The sequence below is a fragment of the Protopterus annectens genome, chromosome 9.part0 (genome assembly GCF_019279795.1).
Source record: "Protopterus annectens isolate FY-2018-M chromosome 9.part0, PAN1.0, whole genome shotgun sequence".
In the NCBI taxonomy this organism is placed as follows: Eukaryota; Metazoa; Chordata; order Ceratodontiformes; family Protopteridae; genus Protopterus; species Protopterus annectens.
In genome coordinates this window covers 1,734,434,719-1,734,459,441 of record NC_056743.1, presented here as the reverse complement: position 1 = coordinate 1,734,459,441, position 24,723 = coordinate 1,734,434,719, and the positions used below count along the sequence as shown (strand labels likewise).

Genomic DNA, 24,723 nt, shown 5'->3' with positions numbered 1-24,723 from the left:
TCCCCTGACTTTAACTCTTATGTTTCGTCTGTTTCCCAATAAATTTGCATTTTTCTTCTGGCAAATTAATGAGGATTGTCGTAATTAAATACTGACAGACATTTCAGCTTCAGAAATGCATACTAATGAAAACAATGTTATTCTAACAACTTTATAAGCTCAGTGTTTAAAATAAGCCCGGTGTTTGGACTTTGTCTCTAGTTTTTGGCTTTGCTCATGATTTTTATGCTAAGAGACTGAGAGGAACGTTTTATCACAATAAGATAAGGTATACACAACAAAGTGGATGTAACTACTGGATTGGGGGGCTGTCTGTGGATGAAATTAATTTACTCTGTTGTTGTTTGTTCAGTTTAAACAGTCTGGCTTTGCAGGAATAGTCAGCATTTGTGTGATATAAGTTGGAATACTTTGGCTATTATATTTTTGTGTAATATAAATATGAAACATATTATTGTGTCTCTAGTTCCTATTTATTTATGTTCACCATAATTAGACATATGAAATATACAGTCAACTACAATGTTATAATTGTTTTTCAAGATGGCAGCATGCTCTTTGCTCTCCTTCTCAGTGCTTGTTTTCTGTATTTTTTTGTGTTCATGTATATGTTCTTCAATGTTAAGTTCAGTCAGGCTGATCTTAGATACAATCAGTAAGATCTCTTTTGTATTGGATTTCAGCACCATCAGGCTGTTATAAGTGAATTTTTACACTCATATGACATATCAAAGGAAATAGCAAGATCACCTGGCTCTTCTTGGATTGCTGTCTGCTCACAAAAGATATGAAGGCAGAAAAGACACAGGAAGCAAAAGTGTGGCTGCTGGTCTGACCTACATGCTAGGCTAAGGAAACATCCTCACAAACCACCTCTTCCTAGCATATTTCTTGCTAATGCCACATCTATCACAAACAAAATGGATGAACTTCATCTACAGATTTCTGAGAACAAACATGTAAGAGACTGTTGCATTCTGTTATTTACAGAGACATGGCTAGACTTGGGTATACCAGCTGCAGCCATTGAGCTTTTTGGTGGGACAGGAATAAATACCCAGGTAAGAGAGAGCGGGGTTGCATCTATGGGAATAACAGCTGGTGAACTAGTGCAAAGATTGTCGATAGTTCCTGCTCTCCTGATCTGGAGTATATGACAATTAAACGCAGGCCATTTTATTTATCTCAGAGGTTCACTGCTGTTATAGTTACAGCTGTTTACATTCCACCAGATGCTAATGCCTGCACAACTCTAGGTCATCTGTCCGACACCATTAGTTTACAACAAAACATCCATCCTGAAGCTGCTCATATCATAGCTGGTGATTTTAGTCAGATTTACCTGAAGTCAGTTCTTCCCAAATTTCATCAACACATCAAATGTGCAGCAACAAAGGAAAATACACTAGACAATACCTACTCAAATATCAAAGAGGACTATAGGGTAAAACAGCTGCATCATCTAGGCCAGTCAGACCATTTGTCCATACATGTCCGTACAGCATACACTCCTGTTAAGAGAAAAGACCAGATTTTACAAAACTCCTCAAAATATGGCCGGAAGGTGCAGTCTCACAGTTACAGGATTGCTTTGAAAGAACTAACTGGGACATTTTTGGGGAAAAGGATTTGGACGAGTATACAGCACTAGTACTCTTCTCCATAAAAACCTGTTTTGGCATTGTAACTTTCAGCAAGCACATTCATGTGTATCCTAATCAAAAGCCCTGGATGATGAAGGAGGTTAGATATCTTCTCAAACACTGTAATACAGCCTTCAGGTCTGACAACAGAGTCCTTTACAGAGTGGCTGGAGCCAACTAAAAGAAAGCTGTAAGACAGGCTAAAGCAGCCTATAAAAGGAACATAGAAGACTACTTCAACAACAAGGACTTATAATGACTATGGCAAGGTATTCAACACATCAGCAACCATAAAACCAGTAGCCATATTGCTGTTGATGGAGATGTTAAAAGAATCTCCTGCAATCAACATGGCTGTGTATCAAACATTTGAAGCAGAGAAAATGAACAGAAAGTAAAAAAGCAACTGGTAAGCGCTTTCATAGTCAAAATGACTGCTTCATCAGACCATTGTTAATGGAGATGCCTTGAGAGCAGAGGAACTTAATTATTTCATCACACATTTTTTAAAGTGGAAGCAGTAGAGACAGTCACACCTAGGCACCAGCAGATAGGCCACAGCAGTCTCATGTCATTATTACCAGCCTCCTACATCCACACCTTTACAGCACAAGAACATGATGTAAGTTGTGTGCTCAAAGCAGTTAATCCAAGAAAGGCTGCTGGCTCTGATGGAATGATGGGATGGGTGCTGAAAGAATGTGCAAACCAGCTCTGTGGGTTCTTCACAAAGATCTTCAACCTGCCTCTGTCTACTATTCCATCTTGTCTGAAGACAACTGCGATCATGCCACTGCTAAAGAAACCTGTCATCAGTAGTTTCAATGACGACCACCCAGTGGCACTAACGCCAGTCATCTTGAACTTATTCTGTGACACATCAAGGGCAGTCTCCCAGTTATCTAAGATACACACCAGTATGCTTACAGAATAAATAGGTCTACAGAAGATGCCATCTCCACTGCCATACACACTGCACTTTGTTATTCTGACAGCAGGGGAGCTATGTGAGGATGCTCATTGTAGACTTTAGTTCAGCTTTTACACAGTTATCCCAGACAGACTGATCACTGAACTTGCTGGTACAGGACTTTCAGAACCTACCTGTTATTGGATTAAAGAATTTTTGACTAACCATCCTCAGATGATTAGACTAGGCCTGTACTTTTCCTCTAACTCAGGCTAAATACTGGTGTCCCACAAGGCTGTGTGATGAGCCTCCTTCTGTATACTCTTTATACTTATGACTGTGTCCCATCTCATTCTATTAATACCATTGTTAAGTTTGTGGATGACACCACAGTGGTTGGACTTATTTCAGGAGGAGATGTGACAGCATATACAGATGAAGTTCAAAGACTAGCTGCATTCTGTACTGAGAACAACCTTGCCTTGAACTGTGTCAAAACAAAGGAACTCATAATAGATTTTTGGAGGCAGAACACAGATGACAACACAATATACATGAATGGAAACTATGTAGAAAGGGTTCCTGCCTTCAGGTTTCTAGGTGTATATGTGACAGAACATCTCTCTTGGTCCTTAAACATCATGGAGGCAGTCAAGAAGGCACAGCAGACACTCCATTTCCTGAGGATCCTCAGAAAAAACAATCTGCAGCAGAAGCTACTTGTGTCTTTTTACCACTGTTTTATTGAAAGTGTGCTGACATACTGCATTTCCACATGGTATGCCAACAGCTCAGTGGCAGATAAGTAGGCCTTTCAAAGGATTATTAACTCTGCCCAGAAAATTATTGGCTGCTCACTGCCTCTTTGGAGGAAATCTTCAGCTCTTGCAGTCTCAGCAGGGCATTCAGCATCGTTAAAGACCTTTCTCACCCTGGACATCATCTGTTTGAGCTGCTGCTATCTAACAGACAGTTCAAGTCCATTCTATCTTGGACAAACAGACTTAAGAACATATTCTATTTAGAAACATTTGTGAACTGAACAATACTAAATACTCATACTGTGTACAGATAATAGCCATTTGCACTATAAGGTACATGTTTACATTCATGTGCACCTTACCTTATTCCTTTCTTGTGCAATATACCCAAGTGCAATAATAATAGTTGTTTATTGCATTGCATTGCACTATACTGTATTGTTTGATATTGTATTGTATTGTATTATATACTCTTATTTATTCATGTTCATTAAATGTAAATGCACACTAGGAGGCTGATACAAATTTTGATGTACTTGTGCAGTGACAATAAGGGAATCTTATATTTATTTGTTGAGTATTGGGTATACAGTTTGTCTGTGGATGAGAATTATTGACCTTTTTGTCATGATCAAGTTAAATAGAAATTAGTTTGGCTTTGCAGGGCTGGAGTGCATTTGTGTAAAGCAAGTTGGAATAGTTTATTGCCACTATTTTTTTACAACCATTGTACATCTGAGTTGCAGAAAGTCAAGTGACTAAAACTGATGGATACTGACATTGGTGGTTATAATTACAACAATTTGTGTCATCTTTTATGGATGAAATGTTCCAAAATGGGTAATATTGTTATTACTGGTGAGTACATTTTGTTTCCCTTCTTACTGGAAAAAATATTTGTTTACTCAAATTTAAAGCACACCCACAAACTGTGCTTTATTCTCTTCTTCTCCTTTTAGCTGCTTCCATTTGAGGTCACCACAGAGGACCAATGGTCCTCAGAATGAGTGGTAGTAGAGTTTTACAGCGTTGAGTTGCCAGCCTGGCATGCAACCTTCCTCAGAAGGCACTCAGACACACACACACACACACACACACACACACACACACACACACACACACACACACACACACACACACAAACAAACACCTAAGGCCAGTTTCAAGTATTCAGTCCACCTGCAGCATATCTTAGGAATGTGGGAGGAAACCATAGTGCCCGGAGGAAACCCATATGAACACAGGGAGGGCACTCATACTCCACACAGAAGGCACCCCAGCCAAGAATCAAACTACAAATTGTGCTGTATTAAACAATAAATAAGTTAAAACAATATGCTAGGTGAGTATACATTTAATATAGTGAGGAAGGTGAATCCAAAAGAACATGTGCATTTATACAAGGCTCCAAAAATGTGTGTAGGGGTGTTGGGTTCATAACTTAAAAATGCCAAGGACCCAAGAAACACTTAGTCTGGCACTGCATAGAATTCCACCTCATTTAAAGATAAATGATAATCTCCACTTCCACGTTATATTCCTCTATCTTGTTCCTATATTCATACACAAGGCATAAATATTCTTATCACTTAAACAAGAGACTTTCTTAATTGTAAATAAGTTAATTTAACTTATATCTTCCTACAGTAGTTGTTCACTAACATCGTCTGATCCTATAAATGACTGCGCCCTCTCCGATAATCAGTAACTCTTCCTCTACTTTCCTTGCTTCCTACATAACTTTCCTCTGCTTCTATAGCTCTCAAGACATCCTTGTCTTTCTTTTCAAGAATCCAGTTTCTCCCCTGCAGGAACTTTTCTGTACAGGCATTCCTACTCCTGCATGAATCCTTAGTACTTTAACTGGTTTTGGACTGTTGGCTAACAGAATATTTTAATCTATGAAAAAGATATATAACCAAATTTTGTGCACTTGTGTAATCTTTGAAATACTGTGTCTGAATGTTTTGCTTGTACTTTTTGTGCCTTTTGCACCACATTCATGGCTGAAAAGGGTCCTTGGGCCACCCTATCAGCTTGCTCAACAAATAATACATACATAAATACATACATTATCTATCTATCTATCTATCTATCTATCTATCTATCTATCTATCTATCTATCTATCTATCTATCTATCTATCTATCTATCCATCTATCTATCTATCTATCTATCTATCTATCTATCTATCTATCTATCTATCTATCTATCTATCTATCTATCTGTCTGTCTGTCCATCTATCTATCAATCTATCTATCTATCTATCTATCTATCTATCTATCTATCTATCTATCTATCTGTCTGTCTATCTATCTATCTATCTATCTATCTATCTATCTATCTATCTATCTATCTATCTATAATATCAGAGCTCATACTATCCCTAGTAACAAAATGTCATTTTAATAATATCATGCTGAATTGCTCAATAATTATTTTCAGTCAACGGTGCTAGAAAATAACAATAACCAAACCAAACACCACAGAAATAAGAACTTGCCATCAGTTCTTCTTAATTCAGGTTCCATGATGTAAACAGGTACATCATCACTACCAGCTACAATTATAGGGTTGCTACGCCCTGTTCTACTCCTGTATAAAACATTTGGCTTACACATTATCCATCCCTGTCATTTACGTGGTGCACAAAAGTTATAGAGAACCTTGGATTTTAACAGCATGGAAGGAAGATTTTTTTACCCAGTCACTAGCGAGCTCCATAAAAGGACATAAAGGACTGTAAAATCACTTCAGTAATAAAGCTCTAATTAAAATACTGGAAAGGTGCTTATCTAACAATGTTTTGCTCATAAAATGCTTATTATATAACTTGCAGTGTTGCCATAAAAATGACAAAGTGTTCAAATCATTTACTTTCAGAATATCTCAGATCAAGATTCATACAGTTTCTCTCTTTTTGTATCTCTCTAATGTATTCAAAAGAAATGGGCTGATTTTTTTCTTTAAAGACTGATAGTAACCATCTGCAAGACTGTAGCCTAAAATATTTCCATAGCAATCATAATGAATAAAAGATCAGTTAAATGAAGCAATCACTGTATTATCCTTTTTGTACAACAAAGGGATGCACAATGTTTCATACTGGCAGTTGTGGATTAAGTCCACCTCTGGCCATAGGCATTTTTAAAACCATAGGCCCACACCCCCAAACACATTTTTTTAAATAAATAATTGTACGTTATCTTGGAATTCACCTTTCTTATTGCTTTAAACCATAAATGACCACTTAAACTCCTGTCACTATAGCCCATCATACCTCATGACTTACAGCAGTTTGACTGTGTACACCTGAAATGTCTTGCTGTTATAAAAAATGTGGTATTTAAAGCTGTTTTACAAAAATGCACAATAGTCCTGAAAACCTAAATCAATGAATGCTTAACCAGTTGACATAGTGCATAAGGTGCAAGGTTTGATCCTGACCTCTGGCCAATACTTGCTTGGAGTTTGCATGTTTTCCTTGTGTCTCTGTGGGGTTCTTCCTACCTCTGAAAGCATGCTGAGTGTTCCTATCTCAGACTCACTAAAGAATGTAGCTGTAGGCAATAGCATAGACTCTACATGGTGCCCTGTAGGGAGAAGAGTTGTATAAACCTTTGGGCATCTACTGTGACGTGCAGTATCCTCTTGACAGGAGAACATGGATCACAGACTGAGTGCTGTGGCAGGGCTAGCCACTTGATGATTTAAAATATGGCTCATTTAGTCATGTTGACTAATGTCACCAAATGGACATGGATATTTGCCAGTGATAAGTGGGTTGAGGACTAGACCTTCTCCAACCTATGCCAGGGACCAGGCAGTGGTGTATGTACCCTATTGAATGGCATATGACAGCCATAAAGCCCAGCAGCCCTGGGTCAATAAGCTATTGGCTGGTTGGTGTGTTTGAATGCCCAGCTTGAGTTACCTAAGATAGATCTGAGCCAGATGGTGTCCAATTGCCCAGCTTGGGTTACATAGGATAGATCTGAGCAAAAGCTGGACATAAAACCAATCAGCCTGCCAAACATGAATTAAGAATTGCTACACTCAATGTAGGTTCACAGACAGGGCACAACTTGGAACTGGATGATATGATGGTAAGGAGGAGGCCTGACATTCTTTGGATCCAGAAGACAAGATGGAAGGACATTGCAGCAAAGCCACTTGGTTTGTGATCCAAAGTCTACTACTCAGGAAGAGAACAGACAAGAAATGGTCTGCGAACTGTGGTGAGGGAGATTCTTCTGAAGACAGTGAGGGATGTCATCAGAATTAATGGCAGAGTCATGACAATCAGACTCTAGCCTAATGACAGAGCAGTATTCGTAATCTCAGTCTATGCCCCACAGCAGAGTTATGATAGTGAGGAAAAAAGTGCATTCAGACAGCAGTTGCAGGACATACTAGATATAGCAGGACAGCAGAAACTGGTGACCTGAATGGACATATTGGAACAGACAAAATATGAGGTTTGCCTGGGTCCACGTGGATGGTGTAAACAGGACTATGGAAGGAGAGGCCATTATAGACTTCTGTCTGGCAAATTGCTTGATTGTGGCCAACACATGGTTCAGCAAGTCAGACAGTCACAAGGTTACATACCAGAAGTGTCAACATGGAACTCAGGTAGACTTCCTCCTAGCAAGTAAAGGGTACTGGGGTAGAATCAATGATTGAAAAGTCATCCCAGTGAAACAGTCACCCCACATAATATAGCACTGGTTGTCACAATCATCTGTAAGCAGTGGTCAGAGAAGGGTCTAAGATCAACAGAGACTAGATTGAAGACAAGGAAGTTGACTGGAGAGACAGCACAGCAGTTCAAGGAATTTCCTGGGGCTCTAGAACCTCAGGAAGAAGAGGTGTAGTTGAAAAACAATGGCAGCACCTCAAAACAGCATACACAAGGATTATAGAACAGATATGTGTCCAAGCCAGGTATGGAAATAAGGCACATAAGAAAAGCTGATGGTGGAAGGCAGAAGTCCAGGAATTGATCAAAAGAATAAAAGACATGCAGGAAAAAAATGGGAGACAAAAAGACAGACCAGGCTAGGAAGGAATATTGGTTGGCTAACAAAGAAACTAAGAATTAAGTTGTAATAGAAAACAACAAGGCATCAGAGGAACTCTACCAGCTTCAGGAAGTCTACCTGAGTTAACATCATCTGTACATATTTCCCACCAGGTAACAATCAAGATAAACTGGAAGACCTATTAAGTTGCCTTTCTCTAAATTATCCACAAGAAACAATACTACTAGGAGACGTTAACACCGACTGGAATTTATGTAACAATAACAACCCATCCTCTCTGATCAATTTGAATGGTTTCTCACAACTCATTAATTCCACAACTAGAATAAACAAATCCAATAACAAAGAAAGCATTCTGGACTGGATAGTAACAAATGGTCCAAAACAAAACTATACAACAGGAACCCTACCAGATGACCTTAGTGATCACTCTCTAATATATATAATAAGACACAAAACAAACGTTCACATTTCTCCCCCTGTTATAACTATACGCAGTAAAAAACACTTTGACCAGAAAATGTTCCTAACCGAACTTAAACACTGCAAATGGGAACCCCTTAAGTCCCTTCCAATAAATGAAGCTGTATCCTACTTCAATAAGACTTTCCTAACAATCCTAGATCATCATGCCCCAATTCGTACCATAAGAGTGAAAAATAAACCAGCAGTATGGCTCACAAGTGAGACCAAAAAGCTAATCCTCTCCAGGAACAAATCCTGGACCAAATGGCGTACCACTAAACTTATTACTGATCAGCAAAATTTTAGACAACAACGAAATATGACTAAAAAAGCAATAATACAGGACAAAAAAAAACTTTTACATCCAACTTCAACAATCTTCCCTCCAAAAACCACAGAAGTTCTGGACCTCTATTAACAGACTAATAACCCCAGGTAAAGTAGTAACACCAACTCCACTTGGCAGCAACTCTGATGACCCTACAAAAACAGCAAATGCATTTAATACCTTCTTTACCACAGCTGTACAAAACTTAGCAAATCAACAATATCCTGACACTGCCAACCTGTCCGCTACAAGCCCCACCCCCCCTCCTTTCCACCTAGAACCAATACCCACCTCCTTCATCTCCTCCTTACTTCAAAAATTTAAGCCTTCTACCCCCTCAGCTGACAAATTACCAGGGGAATTCCTACAACTAGGAGCCTCAGCCATTGCCTACCCAATCTCTATATTGATTAACAGAACTATTAAGGAATGCACTATTCCATCAATCTGGAAAATCTCACATATCATTCCTCTTCACAAAGGTGGCGACTCTACTGAATACTCAAACTACCGTCCCATAGCTCTTCTGTCTCCTCTTGCTAAAATAATGGAGAAATGTATCCACAAACAACTAATTACCCACCTACTCCACCACAATCTCTTAGCAGACTGTCAACATGGCTTTCGTCCTTACCACAGTACTACCACAGCCCTACTTTCTTTTACCAACTGTATCAACACAAATCTAAACAATAATTTCTTGTCATCAGCACTCTTTGTAGATCTTTCTAAAGCCTTTGATATGGTCAACCATAAACTTCTACTCCACCTTCTAAAGTCCCTATCACTTGATAAACCCGCCTTGTACTGGTTCACATCCTACCTGGATAATCGTAAACAAGCAGTTCTCTGGCAGAATCATCTTTCTGAACTTCTACCCACTTCCCTAGGTGTCCCACAGGGCTCTATCTTAGGCCCACTGTTATTCTCCATTTTCATCAATGACCTTCATCTCTCTATCCCCTTCTCTACCTGCATTCAATACGCCGACGACTCCACAATTATTTGCTCAGCAAAATCCCAAACTGACCTACATTCTCTCACACAAAAATCCTTCACCACTATAGAAAAATGGTTCTCTAACCATTGTCTTCTCCTCAACCCAAAAAAAACCAAATTATTGCTGTTTACCCCCTCACACACATCTCCCCCTCTTCATTTTACACTTCAATCCAACAATGGTACTATAATTTCTCCTGACACCACCACCAAACTCCTAGGAATCACAATAGATAATCAACTTAAATTTAACGCTCACATTAACACTATAATAAAATCTACCAACAAAAAACTCGGATCTCTATATAGAATTAAACAATTTCTATCACCACTAGCCAGATCTACAATAGCCAGAACTCACTTACTCTCTACCCTTTTATATGCCTCCCCCATCTATACTAACCTGTCCCAATATAATCATAACAAACTAGCTAAATCTTATAATAGCATTGCCAGATTTGCCACTAACTCACCTTATAGGACTCATCACTGTCAAAACCTAAAACAACTAGGCTGGCTTGAATTACCTCACCTACTACAATTTAACCAACTTATTATTGCCCATAAAGTCCTTTATCAACCTAACAATACCCCAACTCTCTCTACCCTCATAACACCATACCATAACCTGAAAAAGTTACGCTCAACTAAAAAAATGCAGATGCAAACTTCTTTATCTAAAAATTCTGCAGGTGACTCTCTTTTTTCTAACTTTGTTGGTAAAATATGGAACCTCCTACCAAATGACCTAACAGCTCTTTCATCTCTCCCATTATTCAAAACTAACCTTAAACATTTCCTCTCCAACCACTGGTTATGCTCTTGCAATAACCCTGATTAATCTGCTTTATCATTTCCTTCTCCTCTGCTCTACCATGTCTCCCTTAATTTTTTCGCGCTTAAAGTTTATCCTTATATCATAATTTCTCTCTGACCATTCTACTCTGTCCAGCTCTACTCATCCCATCTAACCACCAATCCTGTTTTCCAATTCCTGTCTTATCCTGTAGATGTCCTTAGTAACCTTATATCCCCATCTTTTCTTTATTTACTTACTTATTGCTTTCTTGTGGTAACAGTTGTTAAATCATTTTTTTACTATGAACAAATCTTGTTCTTGTAACATTTTGCTATACATTTTTGTATTATTATTTTTAAATTACTTGTAACATTAAATGTTTTGAAAACTCGGAGCTTTTCTCCTCGGGCCTCCACTGAAAATGGACATGTATCCAGTTGGACTAGCCCGGTTAACAAATGTAAAATAAATAAATAAAATAAATTCTGGAAAGTATGTCAGTAGATGGCAGAAAGAAACTATATCAGGTTGCAAGGTAAAGACAGAAAGATCAAAGAAGATAGTCAGACACCCTAATTAAAGGGATGCCAGCAACAACCTGCTGTCTAGTCCACAGGACATCAAAGGCAGATGGAAGGAGTATTTCCTGCAGCATCTGAATGAAGAACACACCGACAGAAGTTGTACTGCCCCAGACACAGCCTACAATGAGAGAAGAGGAGAAGCACACCATAGAAAAAGTACAAATACCACTAAGGAAAATAAGGTCAGGATAAGCAGCTGGCCTCAGATGTTGATGTCACAGCAGATATGATAAAGATGGTGGGTAAGATAAGGGAGAAATTGCTCCAGAGGGTACTCATAGCAGTCTGGACATAAAGGCATATCACAGATAACTGGAGAATAAGTATACTAGTGCTAGTGTTCAAGAACAAAGGGGACACTCACAACTGTGGTCAGTAAAGGGGTATCAAACTCCTGCCCCATTGCAAGAAAGTTCTGAAGATGGTGACTGATAAATGAATACACAGAGTAGGAGAAAGTAAGATGGGAGATGTGCAGTTCAAATTCAGATCATAATGCAGCACAACTGACCTGATGTCTGCAGTTAGACAGATAGTTGAGAAGAATGTAGAGATAAGGAAATACTACAAGTGGGCATTCTTAGACTTGGAGAAAGCATATGAGCTTCTCATTAGCACTCTTCATGATTGGATGGGAAATGGGAAATTCACCCCGGGGATCACTTCTGTGGCTCTGCTCGACAGGGGCACAGGAAAATAATTTTCTTGGGTGGTTAATGCCAGGGTACATTTTTTGGCTAGGCTTGTATGGGCCCTAGGGTAGATAGCCTAGTACCTACCTATGGACCTATGAACCTATGACAGTGTCCCAAGAAAGCTGATTTGGCCAGTCCTGTTGTCATTCAAAGTCCCAGAAACATTGTTAGAATTAGTGCAAGCTATGTATAAGGACTCAATGACTAAAGTATGAGCAGTGTTCGGTCTCACAGAGGGGTTCCATGTGGGAGAGAGTGTGTCCCAGAGTTCAGGGCTGAGCCTACTGCTGTTCCTAGTGGTGATGGACTACATTAGCAAACAGACTTGAGGGGACAGATCAACAAAGTTACTGTAGGTAGATGATGTGGCATTACAGACTGACTCTGAGCAAGAACTAAAGCACAAGATAGGGGAATGGAATGCAAAACTGAAGGCACATGGAATGAAAATGTGTACAAATAATGTAGTTGTAATGACAGCAACTGGTGAAGTTTAGAAGAAGCTGGGAATTGAGACAGCAGGGAAAGTAGTGGAACAGGTTAACAGCTTCAAGTATCTTCAAGGGGTAGGCAAGGAGAAGGGAAGTGTGAATGAGGAGGTCAAAGCTAGAATAAGACAGGCTGCAGCTAAGTGGGACAGAGTGTCAGGTGTAGTATAAGACAGAAGAATGCCAAAGAAGCTGAAACGTAAGATATACAATACAGTGGTGTGTCTGGTACTACTGCATGGTATGGAAACCTGGGCAGTAAAGGCAGAGCAGTTGAAGAAGCTAGAAGTGATGGAGATGAAGTGCATAAAACAGGTGGTAGGGTACAAACTATGGTACAGATTATGAAATGAGGACATAAGAGCAGAAGTCAAAGTAGCTCCCATTGCAGAAAAGGTCAAAGAGATGCATTACAGTGATTCAGACACATGCAGAAAAACAGAAGACAATCAGGTGAAGAAGATTTGGGACAGACAAGAAGAAGGAAATAGGAAACAAGGGCATCCAGCAAAGAGGTGGATGGATTGTGTGAGAGAGGACCTGCGACAATCAGGCATGAGTATCAGAGAAGCCAGGACAGTGGCACAGAACAGTAAAATATGGCATCACTTAACAAGCCAACCTGACATCATGCAGAAAATGGGGAAAAGGGTGTTGATGATGGTAACCTTCTCACAGCAGTAGGGTCAATCATTCTCATCCACAGTCCCCAAACTTAGGCATTTTAGCCCTTTCATTCACTGTGTACACCTTAGATGTCTGATTGCAGCATAAATAAATAATAAACATATACTAGTTTCACAAAGCCAGACTGCTAAAACTGAACAAATGACATGAGGGTGTAAGTTACTTGCACCCACAATCAGTTCTTATCTCCACCCAGCAGTTACAGCCACTTTACAGTGCACAGTTCATCTGATTTTCATAGAAAATGCCTGTCAAATAAAAAAAATAATCAGGGACAAGGGCCCAAAATCTAAGACAGATTTTAAATATTGCTCATAAACTTAGAAAGCTTCTAGAATAAGTTTTGTAATCCCATGTATTTTCTGATGGACATGAGGTCTGAAACTCAAATGTCTGTCATTATTTAGTGGCTGTAATCCTCAATGGCTTGTGATAAAACCACATTTTGTAAGAGAAACAGACCACAAATATCAGGCAAAATGAGAAATAGTTCACTGCCATCAGTTAAGTTTTAGTTTCATGCAATCTGAAGCATCAAGTATTCAATTTATTTCACAGAAATGCACACCAGTTCTACAAAGGCAGATGGATAATTGAGAAATGGCAAGAGAGGAAGCTACTTTTATCCACAAATGGCCTCCACTCTTATTCAGCAGTTACAGACTCTTGAGGATACCTAATCTGATAATGATAAAAAACATTACCTAAATAAAAGTTTCTGCATCAGGATACACTTTCTAAAAAGATATGATGCCTGAAGCTCAAATTTATTGACTACAATCTTCAGTAATTTGGCAAAAAAACACGAACAGACTAAAAATATGCATAACTCAGAATCTTCGATCTCCAAAGTATGAAACACTTACTTTCATAATGTAGCACATATGGGCAAAACAAAGAACACACATTAACAACTTCACATAGAAAGCTCACAGCATAGTTATTAGTTTATTCTTGCAAAAAGGTTATTTTAATAAATTACTGTCATTTATTTACTATGGCTGTTTGTTGAAAAAAACAACTGTTAACGAGTGTCTGACAGACCCTTTCAGTGAGAAGTAGTATGGAACATGGAATTTTTAAGACTCAAAATTGAGGAACGTTCTTCAAAAGTTGAGGGGTAAGAAAACATAAGGCAACATCACAGATAGCTAACAGGCATATTACCCCAGGGAAAAGAAGTACCCCAAAATTACATACTTTCTAGTAATGCTAATGCAGATGGTCATCTACTTCCAGAATCTACAAGCACATTAATTTCAGAAAACATTGATATAGAATCACCAAAATTAAATTCAAAGATTTACATTGATGAAGTAGGGAATGCTCACCTGCCATTACCTAGGCAGCTCAGATGTGTGATCCCACACCCAAAATGGCCAATTAGAGGTAGAAGGCTAGGAGGATTCTATTGTAAATCAAAAGATGCATAGTTTCTTTTTAAATATATATATAAATAGTAGAGCCTGTCTATATATTGAAAGCAAAAAAAAAAGGATGTAAAAATAAATCAAGAAGATAAAAGCAGTGCTCAAACCGTGTTACTGTTATTATACCTTTAACAGTGTATGACCACTTTAACACTGTCACTGCTACACTTGTGTAAACTAATCTACAAACTAGTCATATGCCCTCCCTGGAACCATGGGCCCAGAAAATCACCCCAAATGGCTTTATTATATCACATATTGAGATCACTACTCTACAATTTTAATTAACCAGTTGTACAATAACTGTGAAGAAACCGTAGCTTATACAATATGTATACAATTCAGTTATTTTATTTTATGTTTGTTTGCTTCCAAGAAGCCATTTCTATTCAGGACAAGCTGCAGTCTGCCCTGTCAAGCTAAATATTTGGTTTAGTTCATCAGGTCTCACCCTATCATATTGAAAGCAAACGTAAATATTATTTTTAGCTTAAGGTATGAATCAAAACACATTTCAACCCTAGCAAATGTATCAAAAACAAGTCAGACTATGATCTTAGATGACCAGATCAAATAAACTGGCTAGGCCACTACAATCAGGTGATATTAACAACACATTACTGAAACTGTATCAAACAAGTCATTTCATAATAAAAACTAAGTCAGAAAATTGAAAATTTCTTTCTAGTCTCTGAACTGATTTTTTATGTTGCACTTTACTTAACATTAAGGAGGTCAACTGCTTCCAAAATGAACAGTGTCCCACAAAGCAACCATTGTGATGTTTCCCACAGTATGAAATGATTCATCTGTTATACATCAGAATCTTCCTTCTGTTTTGCCGAACATGCTCTTTCAAGCTGACTATAGTCCTCCAGTGCAGTTTTAATACGAGGACCTAGGTGACATAATACTTTAGTGAATGCCAGCTTCCTGTTTAAGTTGCTCATGTAAGGAAGTTATTGTCTGAAACCCTGTAGTTACCACAGACTGGATCCAGTTTAAAAGATTCCAGAAGCATGGCAGATGGAATTATGATCATCTTGCTACAATGCTTATATCATTCAAGCAGTCTGCTTTATTTATATCTTCCTGTAATCAGTGTTCTCTTTACTCATGCAGCCATTCCTAACTGATTTTGACTTTCTCATTTTCATCTTAATCTCTCCAAACTCTTTTCCAAAAAATGCACAATTTTGCATCCAATATTTTTAACTTACCTTTCAAAATATTGGCATCTTCTCTTTGTGCCCCTGTTTTTTTCTGAGTTCATTGGTTTCCTCCACATCACATAAATATGTGGTGTGCTTGTGTTTGTGTTTGTGTTTGTGTGTGTGCGTTTGCATTCATATTTGTGTCTGCTTGTGTTTGCTTGTGTGTGTCTGTGGTTGTTTGCAGGGTATCTGTGGATGTGAATAGAAATGTGTGTATATGTTGGTGTGAGTGTGCTGGCCTATGCACTTATGTGTGTGTTTGTGTACATCCATGAATATGTGCTTGCATGCATGTTTATGTCTGCTTGTGTTTGCTTGTATGTGTCTATGGGTGTTTGCAGGCTAGAAGAGGATGTGGGTGTGGGTGTGCATTGTCATGGGTATGAGTGTGCTGACATGTGTGTGTGTGTGTGTGTGTGTGTGTGTGTGTGTGTGTGTGTGTGTGTGTGTGTGTGTGTGTGTGTGTGTGCGTGTGTGTGCGTGTGTGTGTGTGTGCGTGTGTGTTCCTGCACGAACAACCTGAAATGGGTAGATGCTACATTTGGGAAGAGCTTCAGTGCCTTGGTCCCCCTGAGTAATGTTACAGGTTTTGTGAGTGTGTGTGTGTGTGTGTGTGTGTGTGTTTGTGTGTTTCTGCATGGACATCCTGAGATGGGTCATTGCCACATTTGGGATGAGGTTCAGTGCCTTAGTCACACTGAGTAATGTTACAGATTTTGGTTCCCCTGGAAACATGCAGTAGATTAAGAAGGAGACTAATTACAGGAAGTAAGAACACATATTAGTACTGACTTTGTATTTAAGTGTAATACGTATTTCTATAATTTATCCCGTTTTATTAGATTTATACTGATGCTTAATCTTACAATCCTATTTGCTACTTAGTCATTTTATTCTGTTTTCAAGCTTTTATCTCTGTGTCTGTCCTCCTGAACCTATGCTGAAAATGGGCCTTACAAAATATAATTATATAAAGCTCACAAGATAACATAAATCAAATCCATTGTCATCATTATTCTAAACTTGTCATATATATAACACAGTGCAAAAAGATTAAAATCATAGAGTTTGAATATGCATTTTCAAATTAACCAATAGAAACATGATTGTTATAATAAATGCAATACATGTATATCAGCAGTCTTTGGACATTCTAAAGAACGATGCATAGTACTTCTAGGCAAGAGCTCAGTTTTATGAATTAAGTCCTTAATTTATCTAAGCATTTATATCAAAAGTGATATCCAAGAATGATATTAAATAAACATTTGACAAGTACCTTGAATGAACAGTTTGCTGTGGATATACCTAAGCAGAAGTTTGACATCAATGGCTGCCAATTTGTTACTAGTTTTTCTTGTAATTGTTCTGTTTTAAGAAATACTATCCAAGTTTAACAGGTCATTATATGTTCTTGGAAATAATGGTTCCCAAATCTACCTTTGCTTTTATTTTCAGATTTCCAGATTCATAAATTTCAACATGCACCCTAAATTACTACTCAGATCTCTGTTGGTTTTGCCTGTGTAAATGGCAATGTTTAACCAATTAGCCACTAATGTTCTCAAATCTGGGCACCAGTTCTCTACAATAATATTCACTGTATCTTTAAAGTAGGATGCAGTTATTATGTTCTAAAATATATCAGCAACTTAACTTTAACCACATATTATTTAGGCTATTGTATATGGTACACTTAAGATGTCATAAATTACTTCTTGAATTTCTCAGGGCATCCTCAATAGCAGTCATTATTCTGCCTATCTAAATATGATTTACATATATCATATAGAAACATTAATGTTGATTTTAATGCCACTGGTATATAAAGTATCCATTGTTATTCTGCCATTTAACAAGCATCATTCCATTAATCATATTTCACATAAATTTATTTAGGGTTTTAAACCTCAGTGACTCAACAAGTATCTCTTAATCATACTGGTTTTTAAAATGTTGCAGTTTAATAGACATGCACATTCACTGGTACTTTAAATCTATACGCTTTATTTGGAAATATCCATTCTTACCTTAGTTCTTTGAGTTAAAATGAAGTGTCTAGAAGAACACTCAGAAATATTTGGATTCCAGAACTGAGGACAGCACTGACATTGTTGACCTAAGGATGCAGAGACATTTTTGGACGTTACGATTTTTATTGATTTTTATTATTTAGCATTTATCCAGGTGTCACTTAATGTCACACAAAGCATAAAAGAATCTACAAATATAAAAAACACAGGCTACATAGTCGTGACATGGTACTTATTATCTTACACTAATGTTTTACTTTGTTGCTTTGTTAGACAGAGGTTTTAGCTGAGTAACACTAAATTTTCTCAAAGCTACATTTAATAAAGGGTAACTCATGTGTGGGCAAAGACTGAATTCTCAAGCATCGTTTACCCAAAATTCAGCCCGCTGAGGATCGCAGCTCCTCCACACAAAATCACTGTCAGTGAGTTGTGCCAGCACTGATGCTGTTATCAGAGCTATTTCCTCCTTCTTCAAGTTGGTGGGACTGTGGAGTTGATATACAAAATTTCAGGCAGGTGTAATGGGATTTCACCACACTGACAGGTGCAGGGTGGCTGGACCCCCTCCTAAAAACAAATTAAATGTGCTTTTTCAGCTGTTAGTTTTGGAGAATACAATTTGGGGATTTGGATCCTTGGCAGGGTTTATTTTGTCCACTCATAGTTGAAGCTTCAATACACCATAAAGCAGAGCTGAGAACATTATTCCACTTGAAATGCCATTTAAACACAATAGCACAATGGTCATATTTCCTGATCAAATATGTTATAAAACTGACTTGAATAGTGCAGTCTTATGTGAATTGATTTCTTACAACTGCACTCTATGATTAACTGGCATTATGTCATACAGAATTATATGAAATTGAAGGTGGCTCAAACGAATACATTGTTTATTGCTGTAGCTTGTACAAGAATTCAATGTTTGTTGGTTCATCATATATAAATAGTTTATTTGCCTTTTCTGTACTGTCTAATCTGAAAACATACTGTCTGCCTACAAGCAGTACCAAATTTAATAAACACTTGGCCATAAATTGTAAAAGTGTTTGTCTAAGCCTGAAATTAAGTAAAGCTATATTTTAAATTACTTCTGGCCCTAAATAATATCACACACTTTAAAGGTCTGTGTAATCAAACATGAGCTAGAAATAATAATTAGAAGACTAATTCCAAAATGAACCAGTTTGGAAAACAATTACAGGTAAAAGCAGTTCTATGATTTTATTTGGCCCCTGCTGCCTGTCAGCCATTTGCTTTCTAGTGATCCATTGTCAGTTCATTATCATGGAAGTCATTGTGGCCATTTTTCCTATAAGCCCTAACCCTAGTAGCTGACATACATGCTTACATCATGGGATCCAGCAATGCCTTCCACAGAAAGTTGCGCATGCTCTTATACATGAGCTCTGAAGGTTACTATTGGGATGCAGCTTGTCATAGCCAAGCACATGTCCCCAGCCCATATGCTGCATGCTGCATACGTCTTTGTCTCTAGAAGTCATTAGCATCTCCCCCAAGGATGAATGAGCCAGCAATGCCCATTCACTCTCGCCTTTCCCTACTTGGCCCTGATCTGGGTCATATTAGTCCCTCAATGTTTCGGGCAAATCAAGTCTGTGATTTAGGTGCAACCAAGTGATTTCTACATGCCATTAGAACCCTTTTGGTCCCATGCCTTTTAGTTCTAATATTCATATTTCTCACCTAATTAATATTCTGATGTATTTTAAAAGAAAAAAGTGTCAATGATATTAAATAGTTATACTCAGTACTTCTATGTAATTTACAAGATCATGAACTCTCCCTATTGCCTATCTAGTCAGGGTACTCCATATGATAAAGGGTGTGAAGGGATATCTCCCCACAATAAAAAAGAAAAATATTTACATTTGTTTTTTGTCACCTTTGAATAATCTCTGACGTCTGGTGAATAAAAACAATATTAAAAGGTAAGAAAAAGTAAATCTATATAATATCAAATTAACTTTTCATAAGAATGAAACGGAGAGATTTTCCCATTGTTCGTCCTTACAGAATTGTTTTTAATTTTGTGTTATCATTTTCTGAAACCCTTTTCTCAATATATATATATATATATATATATATATATATATATATATATATATATATATATCTATATATATATATATGTATATACACACACACACACACACACACACACACACACACACACATATATATATATATATATATATATATATATATATATATATATATATATATATATATATATATAGTAGCAGGTCAAAACAGCAAATACTCATAGGAGAGAATGCTGCACACTTTGATGAGAGCCTCTTATATGAGTTCATGGTGCAGTGGTTTAAAAGAATTTGCCCTTAACCCGTTGTTGTGTGATCTCAGAGTTGGTATATATAATTAGCAGGGGTATGAGACGTGCATGGGGGCTTGCCATTCAGCAAAATAAAATAGTTTTAATTCTTGTTGTTTTTGATCATTTTAGATTAAATCTGAAATGACTGTTCTTTCATAATCCATGCTTATGATTTATAGATGTTTGATGACACGCGACTGCAAAAGGTCAGTTCTGAGTTACATTAGCATGCTTGAAGTTGACATAACAGCATCAAATTTCACAACACTAACACATTTCTGCACATGCTCTAAGGTAACTGCATGGAACATGCAAAATAACAAATGGTGTTTTTGCAGGGGGCAATCCCTCTTGCACTTCCAATGTGCAGGCTGCTCTGCTCACACCTCCTGCTAATTAAATATAGAAACTGCCAAAAGACACAATTCCCACTGAAGAGGAATCTTCCCCTTCCCTGGCAATTATCCTTTATCATACAACTGTCATCTATCTGCATTGTTGACCAAAGTGAGCCAACTATACAGAGGTAGATCTTAATAGGTTCATAGGTTCATAAGTGTTTGCTAGGTTAACAACCACAAGGGTCTGTTTATAGCCATGCATTCTAAATCTCTAACAAGTTCTAGTATCCTTGATAAGCATAAACAATGGCATGGGAGATATAACATTTGTAAGCAGCTGCCTGTGTCCATTAGAGACACAGGTGCCAAGCCAGGGATGGATTTCCTATTCCCTATCTTATTGCCCATGTTACACTTGTATTGGATTAGGGAGGAACTCTGCTCCACATGAATGGGGAGCCTGTTCAAGAGAAGAGGTAGTCTCTGGGATACATACCTGTCTCTCCAGCAGGTCTTATCTATATGACAGGTAAGGTTTAAATTTTTGAAAGGGTAATTCTGGTGTTGTTTGTTTTACAGATATGCTGGAGATCCATCAGGGTGTGGTCTGACAATTCCTTGTATGCAAGGCATAGATCTCCCCTCAACAGCTTGTAGGAGACAGAATAAAGGGACAGGGCCTTGAGGTGGTCTGCATAGGGCAAACTACTTATGCCCTGTATTCTTTTGTGAGGAACCTCTGTGGACGTTCTGATTGTTATACATGCCTGGTTTACAGGGAAGCCTGCAGGATTTTTTGTAGGAGGTATAAACCCAGAGCCCCTCCATGCAGTCCTCCCCATACAGCCATTCCAGTGTCCCATTACTTGGCTCTTTCTTTTCAGTTGCCATAAACACTGTTTAAAACTCTCAATGTGCATACTGTTTTATCCTTTACTTCTACAATGATTACAGATATTTGGATTTAATTTACAACTTTTATTTCAACTTTTATAGCACAAACACTGATAGACATTTGCTAAACAAAGCAATAGTCTTACAATGAAAAAAGACTTAGCATTAAAATTTCTCCACATTTGAAACTCACATTCACTGAAACAACATTGAAAACCACATTCAAAGAAAATGCATCTGACCAGTGGCAAGTTAAGTTTACCTTTGGGCTGTTTTCAAATTGTAAGCCCCTTGCACACATTTTAGGACTATGCAAAAGTTCTTTAATTCACCTTCACAATTGTATTAATTATAATGTATAATAATTGAATTATATCCCTTGTATAATACAGCACCACTTGTTAGAGTGTTTTAAATTTATAGTTTTGAACATTTTTCCAGCAAGCAATGAAACAAAACATATGAACCAGTAATGACAAACTGCCCAATTCAGATAATTTCAGCCATAAAAGGCCACTCAAACTTCTGTCATTACAATCCACGGTATCAGTCAATATGCACAATCTCTGCAGAAGTAAAAGTCATCTGAATAATTCCACATTAAAGAGGTCTGAAATTATGAAGAGTTTATTGATAGAAAACAACTTTATATTTTAGTGTTTTATTCAGAAATTCAGTGCCTGATGGTATTGAAGAATAAATTGCCTGTTATATTTAAAAAATGGTAAGCTAGTATATTGTAATAGTGAATATGTGGCAAGCTGAAAAACAGGTTCGTAGTTATTAGGCATCTTATCCGAAGGAGGGCCTACAAAGGACTGCAGCACCCCACCCCTTTAAAATACAAATCTATATGTGGTGGGAGTAGATCCTATAGCCTTCTGCATCAAGATGCAAGTATGCTACCTGCTGTGCTACTAGTAATGCTGCTTTAAAATTCTATACCACAATAGTGATACCATTTGCTAAACAAAACAGTTACACATTTTAAGCAGACCGCATGAGCATCAGTAAACTTCTCTTCCTTTGTAGCTTACAATTCCTTGAAAATGCACTTGAAAATAAATTCCACCTGCTAACTCTATCCAGGGCATTTCACTCTCCCTCTCACACACACACCTCAACCTCTTAGTGCAAGAAATCTGGACAAAGCCTAAAATAAATAGGTACAGATTATAAATATTACTCTCATCGAATAATATCATTCCTGTTAGTATGCATTTTTTTAAAGGATATGACATCTAAAACTCAAATGTCTGTCATTATTTAGCAACTTCTATCCTTCTTAGGAGGAATATGGAGCAAAAACCTGCACAGCTTAGGGGTATGTTACCTCCCTCTTACACACACACACACACACACACACACACACACACACACACACACACACACACACACACACACACACACACACACACACACACACCTCTCACTTGTACATTCATCTGCAGTCCAAATGTCTTCTGGAATTAAAACTATGTGCGGGCATCGAAGATGAAGATGTAAACCATCCGTCACACAGACAAAGAAGGAGAAAACATGTTGCAAATACCTGTTGCATCTGTGCAAATGGATGCAAAGGGCATTCTTAAAGAAGAATGCCCTTTAAAAAAAAGATTTTTTTTAATTAAAAGGAAATGAATGCCTGCCCAGCTGTTTCCAGGGGGTCACAATTGCACTCCTTTGCACCTGCCTACAGGCACCCATACCAAAAGAGGCATTGTACTCAATGATAGGTCTGATGAATGCTGAATACAGTGGAAAAATGACTTCCTTGGAACTAGATGCCATACATTTGTTTATAAGTTGCACAACACATGAGGATTTCCTCTCTACTTAAGACGTGATGGTCAAAGGCTAGATTACTCTGTTTGTCCTCAAGTCCCTGACTACTGTCCCAGTAGTACTGGGTCAACTTTTAGGGTTGTGCTGTCAATATGATAGCTAACAAGAGTTGATTACTTCGTGAAGGATAATATTATGCATTTATTTGCCTTTAGTTTTAGTCTATGGCTCTGACACTAGTTATTTGTCTGTGTCAGCTGTTCCTGGAGAAAATTTGTGTCAGTGGAAAATTGTAAGACTGCACCTAATTTGCAATCATCTGCAAATTTAGTCAGCCAGAGGCAATTGACATTGGCCTTGACTATAGAGAAGTAAATGACAAAAAGGAGCAGCCTTAGGACCAATCCTTCAGGGTCTCTGCTTGTTACTGGCCTCTTTGTAGAGGTGAACTCTCCAGTTCTAACTTCCTGAGTCACATCTGTGAGCCAGCTGAATATCCACTGGGTGACATAAGGGTTAATACCTAACCTCCTGAGTTTGTCATCAATGCCAGAGTAGGATATTGTGTGAAATGTCTTGGCCAGGTCAAGGTAAGCAATGTGAACCATTTTGTCCTCATCCATTGCTTTGGTGGCCTTCTCAAAGAAGTCCACCAGGTTGAGTAAGCCTGACCTGTCCTTGACAAAACTAAACTGGGTTGGATTCAGTGTCTGCCGGTCTTCTATGTCATTACTGATAATTTTCATGGTAATTATTTCCATGTCTTTGCATATGAGACTAATGAGACGTATGCGTCTGTAGTTTCCAGGGTATGTAGATGGCCCACCTTTGTGCAGAGGCATGGCTGTTACTATCCTCTATTCATGAGGTACGAATCTGTTTGGAAGCTACAGATGAACAGCAGTTCCAGACAGCCTAATAGGTAATATTTCATACTATTTAGAAGGCATTCTGGGATATTTTCTGGGCCCACTGATTTAGTGTTTTTGGCCTTAGAGAGAGCATTAAGGACATGTTCCCTAGTGATAGCAGTGGGTTTTATACTTGATATTTCCTGAGTGAAGGTTAAGGGGGGAGACCGGGGCAAAGTTGGAGCTGAATTTGTCCATTAGTAGGATTGCTATATCTTCTGGCTCAGTATAGGTGGCACCATTAACACCAAGCTCTGCACACAATTGTGTATTGCCTTTGAGTTTGTGGACATATCTAAGGAATGCCTTGTGACTGTGGTTACTCTTGGCCTGAGTGGCCAATTTTACC

General features: G+C 38.0%; 1 protein-coding gene across 1 annotated transcript in view; it reads right to left on the bottom strand.

Moving 5' to 3' along the window:
* Positions 1 to 18,162, bottom strand: part of LOC122812233 (adhesion G protein-coupled receptor E2-like) — a 1,024,993-nt gene extending 1,006,831 nt beyond the window's left edge. The window contains exon 1 of the mRNA XM_044084590.1: positions 18,079 to 18,162. The gene's annotated coding sequence lies outside the window, so the exon portion shown is untranslated. The remainder of the gene's footprint in view (positions 1 to 18,078) is intronic.
* Positions 18,163 to 24,723: the final 6,561 nt, after the last annotated feature.